Source organism: Lissotriton helveticus, chromosome 3_1 (assembly GCF_964261635.1).
Source record: "Lissotriton helveticus chromosome 3_1, aLisHel1.1, whole genome shotgun sequence".
Taxonomy (NCBI): Eukaryota; Metazoa; Chordata; class Amphibia; order Caudata; family Salamandridae; genus Lissotriton; species Lissotriton helveticus.
Window position 1 is genome coordinate 294,578,977 of NC_136061.1, and position 6,000 is coordinate 294,584,976.

The 6,000-nt window shown below is 47.0% G+C and overlaps 1 protein-coding gene across 4 annotated transcripts in view; it reads right to left on the bottom strand.

The window, feature by feature from the left end:
• VMP1 (vacuole membrane protein 1) overlaps positions 1-5,777 on the bottom strand; it is a 917,545-nt gene extending 911,768 nt beyond the window's left edge. Inside the window, exon 1 of one of the 4 annotated variants that reach the window (XM_078679830.1) lies at positions 5,647-5,777. The gene's annotated coding sequence lies outside the window, so the exon portion shown is untranslated. The remainder of the gene's footprint in view (positions 1-5,646) is intronic. The other 3 variants (XM_078679834.1, XM_078679832.1, XM_078679836.1) reach the window with 3 other exon arrangements.
• Between the last annotated feature and the right edge of the window lie 223 nt (positions 5,778-6,000).

The window sequence follows — 6,000 nt, forward strand, 5'->3', positions numbered from 1 at the left end:
TTACTTAATTTGTATGCTGCCTGCTGTGATGGAAAATCCCCCTGCATGGTCTTGGACGTATACCCATACCCTGAGTGAGCCATCAGCATGTATATTGGAACCCCTGGAACTGAATTCTGGTCAAAGGCAAACACGGATCATGCGTGTACACCATAACCTAGGCCTGTCTCATGGTGATGCGGTCTTGTTAGCTCTGGGGAAGGGAGAGAACAAAATGCTACCCTCAATAGTGGTAGAGGGCTACTGCCCTTGCCAGAAGTTAAGTAACATTAATGCGGTGATGGCAACATAAGCATTTTGAGTTTAATAAGAGTCTGTAGTGCGAACAAGTCTTTCTATCTACCAGCCCACTGATGTAAACTTCTGCTGCTGCTGTGTACTTAATTCACCCTTTGCCTACATAACAACTGTATGGAGTGTCGGGCAGCTTGTAATGCTTGAGTGTGTGTGCTGTGTTGTATGTGTGCCTGTGCATGGTAGTTAACGTGAGAGTCCTGTGGATTCTACTTTGAAAGCTGAGGGCCAGGAAACGTTAGTTGGAGGAGAGGACTGCAACCCCAGATAGGAGTTGTGGATTGCTGATATCCCTGGGGGCTAGCCTGAGAACACCCACACTTGCGGAAGGGATGCAGATAATCCTATTTGCTCATCAAAGATCTCTTTAATTCAAAGAAGAGCTACTGGTCATTGTAAGGAAAGATGCTGGGCCTCACAAGAGGAGCACTGTAGAACCAGGGAATCATAATAGAGGAACAGGCTTAGGAACTGGGCTTAGGCCTTTGAACCTTTGTGAGGAATACTTCATTGGATGCCTACAGCACAGTGTGACCTCATGTTACTCCCTCGGCCTTTGTGATGTGTGTATCAGAAATGTAGATGCTCCTGTTGTGCCAGACTGTCCCTGTGACAAAGAACAGGATGGAGGTGAGTGATTTAAAAGGAATTGACACTCATAATATGAATTTTAAAGGAACAAAGACTAAATCACACGTGTATAGACAGACTGCGAGAAATCTACTAGCCCACTTGCTATGGCGAGTCAGATTTTATCACGCAAGCTATTTTTAGGGCCTACTGGCCCATTCTGGTGAGCTGACAAAAAACAGGTGTTCTGTTCACTCAGAAAGTGAATGAACAATTAAGATTTGTTTAAATCTTGTTTTTATCTTTGCACATTAGCTCAGCATTCATAGTCAGGGGTCAAATATTAGCTTATGTCTTCTTGCAATTTAGTTAATCTTGAAGGTTGGTGTTTGCTATTCTTTCTCGGACTGCAAGTTTAGAGGATTTTGTAAAGTGAACTGTCTGACAACTGTGCTGAACAGAGAGTGGGGAATTAAAGGCTGTACGATACCAGAATTTCTTTTCTATCTCACAACATTTAAATAGCTTGTAAATCAACTGTACAAACATTTCAAAATATATTTCAGTAGTTATGAAAACATTTTGTGAATCTGTGCTATGAAAAAAGATTTTAATAGGATGAAAACAAATCAGAACTCTTTACTTGGTGAAGTGCGAATGATATTTTTGCTGAAAGCCTATTTCCACAGATTGCCTATATATGCTATATAGTTTTATCATTAAACCTTCATGTTAGTGGGAAAGTGTTTGAACATTTCAATTGAAAATGTGCATATTGTAAATTACATGGTGCAATCACACCATGCTTTAGTAATATATTTATTACAAATGAGTTTTTAAACTTTAACTAAGAAACATTCCTGCCCCATCCCTGATGAGAATGCTATTAGTAACTTGAGAGGCAAGTCAGGGGTTATATATACACACTGTATGTGGGCTAGATTCGTAGTATATATGAGCAAAAGTTTAGTCTATTAAAAACAAAAAACGAGTTTTTTGTACAGTAGAAATGCTGAACTTGCATATTAGATCAGAAAAGGTGGCTTTGTAAAATAGAATACTTGCCTAGGATCACACAATTTAAGACCATTTTAAAATCAAGTACATTACAGTTAGGTTGAGTAGATTATTCAAGTCACTAGCCCTGCAGGGCTGGTAAATATCTTATGATTTTTCCAGGTCTGCTGGATATGGAAAGTGGGAGCATGAGTCCCACAAGTTGTTCAACGTGGAAAGAAGATTATCAAGGCTTCGAGCTGCTGCAACCAGGACTGGGGACCAAAATTCTCAAGTCTCCCTGCTGGGTTAAGGGTCATCCCTCAGGAAGCCAACACCACTTGTCTTGAGCTTGAAACACAGGCCATCTCTTTGCTCTGCATGCCAAGACAAGCAGACTAAGGAGGATAAGGAGGAGAAGGAGGAGGAGGAGGAAAGGACCTGGAGGGAGTGAGACCCATCAAGATTCCTCCTGAGTGGATAATAGTGAGCGGAGTGTGAGACACCAGGTATGGTTGGAAGCGCTTCCAGAGTGCTGGCCGCCCACCACTCTCATGGAAAACTGTCTATCCCTGTATGCCAGGTGGGAACTACTGCAAAGATTAGGACTGTCGTCTTTGGGGTTGAGTAGGATAGCAAATAACTTAAGCCAGGTGTGGGCCATTGTAAAGTTTAGGGCCGTCGCCTGGGAACATGAGGCCAAGAGGAACCCTGACCTAGAGACCACCACACGTGTTAACACCTACCAAAAGCCAAAAAAGAAACATGTGCCACCAGCATGGAATATCCTGAGACTGGTGGCCCCAACTGATCATCCAGAGGAAACCATAAGACCTTGCTGCCCTCCCGCATTGCGAAGCTGGAACTCAAGAAGAAACCGCCCTGATCCTCTCTGAACTCACTGACAGTTAGGACCAGGCCCGGATCCAGGAATTTTTGTTTGGGTGGGCCAAGGGTGCATTTAGGTGGGCCCCTGCAGGCCCGATTTGCCTCTTATGTGTCTAGCCAGACCTGCTCCCAGGCCCTCCTTTCTCTTCTTAGTCTTACACGGCCCAGTAAAAAGCACTCTTTTCCAAACCTCTTTCTAAATGTTATCACTGTCCAAAAAGTTTTTTTTCCATGTAACGTCCCTTTGATGGGGAGAGGAGGTTTCTGAGGTGGGATTATCAGGCAAGTGACACTACTCTGGCTCCCTCTGTGCCAGCCTTCAGGGAGAATCCCTCTTCATTACTACCTCCACCTGACCCTAGACTCTGCAGCACACTCCCTTACAGGCTTGATTATCCACTTTTCTACCACCCCTCTTCAGTGCATTTTATCTCACAGCTGACTTTGAGCCCCAGCCCCATATCAGCCACCATCCAGTTCCACTTTTATTGTTTCCGGAAAAAAACCATTAATAATATCACCTTAAAACTTTAAACAATGAACTTTAAACATTCAATATAGTAGTAAATGTAATTAGCATGAACTTTAAGTCTTTTTTGGCACCCCACCAATGACCTCTTTCTCCGTAGATACCTTTACTACCACCCTCCAACAGTGTCCATCTCTCCTTAGCCTCTACCCCTCATGACCTCCTCCTCAGACTCCCTCCCTACCACATTCCACCAGTGCACCTCATCTCTCCGTGGCTCCCCCCACCGCATCACCTCAGCCTTGGATTCCCTCACTGCCACCCTCCAACAATGCCCCTCATCTCTCCGTAGCCCCTCCCCCTATTGACCTCCTCCACGGATTCCCTCACTGCCACCCTCCACCAGTTCCCCTCATCTCTCCGTAGCCCCTCCCCAATGACCTCCTCCGCGGATTTCCTCACTGCCACCCTCCACCAGTTCCCCTCATCACTCCACAGCCCCTCCCCCTATTGTCCTCCTCCTCGGTTTCCCTCAATACTACCCTCCACCGGTACCCATCATTTCTCTGTAGCTCCCCCCTCCACCCCATGACCACCTCCTCGGATTCCCTCTTTGCTTCCCTCCAACAATGCCCCTCTTCGCTCCATAGCCCCTCCACCTATTTTCCTCCTTCTCAGATTTCCTCCATACTACTCTCCACCGGTGCCCCTCATCTCCCTGTAGCTCCCCCTCCACCCCATGACCTCCTCCTCAGACCCATGACCTCCTCCTCAGTCTCCCTCTCTGGCCCCTCATCGCTCCGTAGCCCCTCCCCAATGACCTCCTCCACAGATTCCCTCACTACCACCCTCATCCCTCTGTAGCTCCCCCTCATGAACTCCTCCTCGGATTCCCTCACTGCCAACCTCCAACAGTGCCCATCATCTCTCCGTAGCCCCTCCCCGAATGAGCTCCTCCTCGGATTCCCTCATTGACACCCTCTACCAGTGCTCCTCAACACTCTGTAGCCCCTCTCTCATATGCATTTCATTTGTTGTATAACCCTACTCATATCAGTGTCGGGTGTCACACGATTTTCATCATGCACACATTATGCGGATACATTAAATCAGTCTACAGGGAATGTCACATGAATTAATGAGGATTAGAAGGTGTAGGAATCACGTCATCTGTACAGGTGGGCAATATATTTTAAGAGGGTTTGGTTTGGAGAAGCACAAACACAGGATTTAAAGAGAACTCCAGTGGTTTCGAGTTGGCTTTACTGATAAAAATGTATATCTGCCTGAACACACTCCTTTTAGCAACATTAGAATAACGAATGACTGGGGAAGTTCTAGCTATATCACAGCACAAAAAAGCGAAGTTTGTGTGCAGCTCTTTGATGACAGTTCAGAGGTCACTGCCCTATTTTAGCATTGTAACTTCTGAACTGCAAGTAACACAAGGATCTCTGTGACAAAGGCAGTAACCCACTGAGCTATCCACATAAAATACAGTTTATGTCCATTTAAAAACTACCAACAGACAAATGACTGCTCTCCAGCAGGATCATAAATCACCAGTTATCTGATTTTTTTTATTGTTGTATATGAGTGGCAGATTCTCTGCGAGGGCCAAGCCTAGCCTGGCCCGCCCGCCCGCCCCCCCCCCCCCCCGCACACCCGCCCCCCCCCCCCGCACACCCGCCCCCCCCGGCCTGGTTAGGACTACTGGAGTCCATCGGGCTTTCTTGAGACTTATGCCTCAAAGATCTTCCTAATGTGGAGAACATTCGAGGCTTCGCGCAAGGGAGGTAGGTGCACGACACACAGTAACCCCAATAAACTGATTTCCCAGTCAAATAATCGCGTTTGTGATAAAAGTAGTATTCAATACAAGCGTACAAAGTATTTCAAAAGCACACGAAATAATATATACAGTCTCGTAAGATCGGCGCACCAGTGCCATCCTGGGAAGTGCACCCAAATGCCCCCACACCCCACTGTCCCGTCTAACCCTCAGCACATAAGAACTCTTTGATCCAGTCAACACCACTTCTAACAAATGACCCTGTAAAAGAAATTGATCTGCTGACGGTTAAATGAAGCCTCGATGTGAGCACGTAGTTCCAGTCAAGGGTCAAATACCTAGACCCTGGAGAGGTGGTAGTGAAGCTGGAGGAGGGCAGTCAATCCCCAACAGAAGCTGTGGCTCAAGGTACACGGACAGGCAATCCCCAGGCAGGGGGTAATGTCAAGCCCAGGGGGCAGCCCAGCACTTCAGTACCCATGAGTTACTGTCCGACAGCCAGCGCATCACCACGGCCAGGTGTCAAACAACAGGGGCAGGTGGAAGACCGGGGGTCCAATGCCCCAATGGGTCCGGTCAAGGCGCTGGGGGAGTGTCCAATCATATTGAACACTCTAGAAGAAAATATCCTACTCACCAGCACCAATCCCGTTCGCGGTGTCACCAAGCTCTTCCGGCTGACTCAGGCCCGGACACCGGCTCCCTACACTGACACGGGATAACTAGCGATAGTCAGCATCTCAGTGCTGATGTCACGAGATCCCGCCCACATGCAGGAGGCGGCCGTGCAAGAGGTTATTCAGCCAATGATAGGGCTTGATGCAATACACGAGAACCTCATTGCCAATGAACAGTTGACAAGAGCACCTCATCCAATAGTATCACCAGTGGTCCAACGAATGCAAGGACACCACAATTTACGCTCCTCTGAGAAAGCATTTCCACGTACCTGATAGGTCGTTAGTACTTGGATGTCACATGTTCGTCTGTA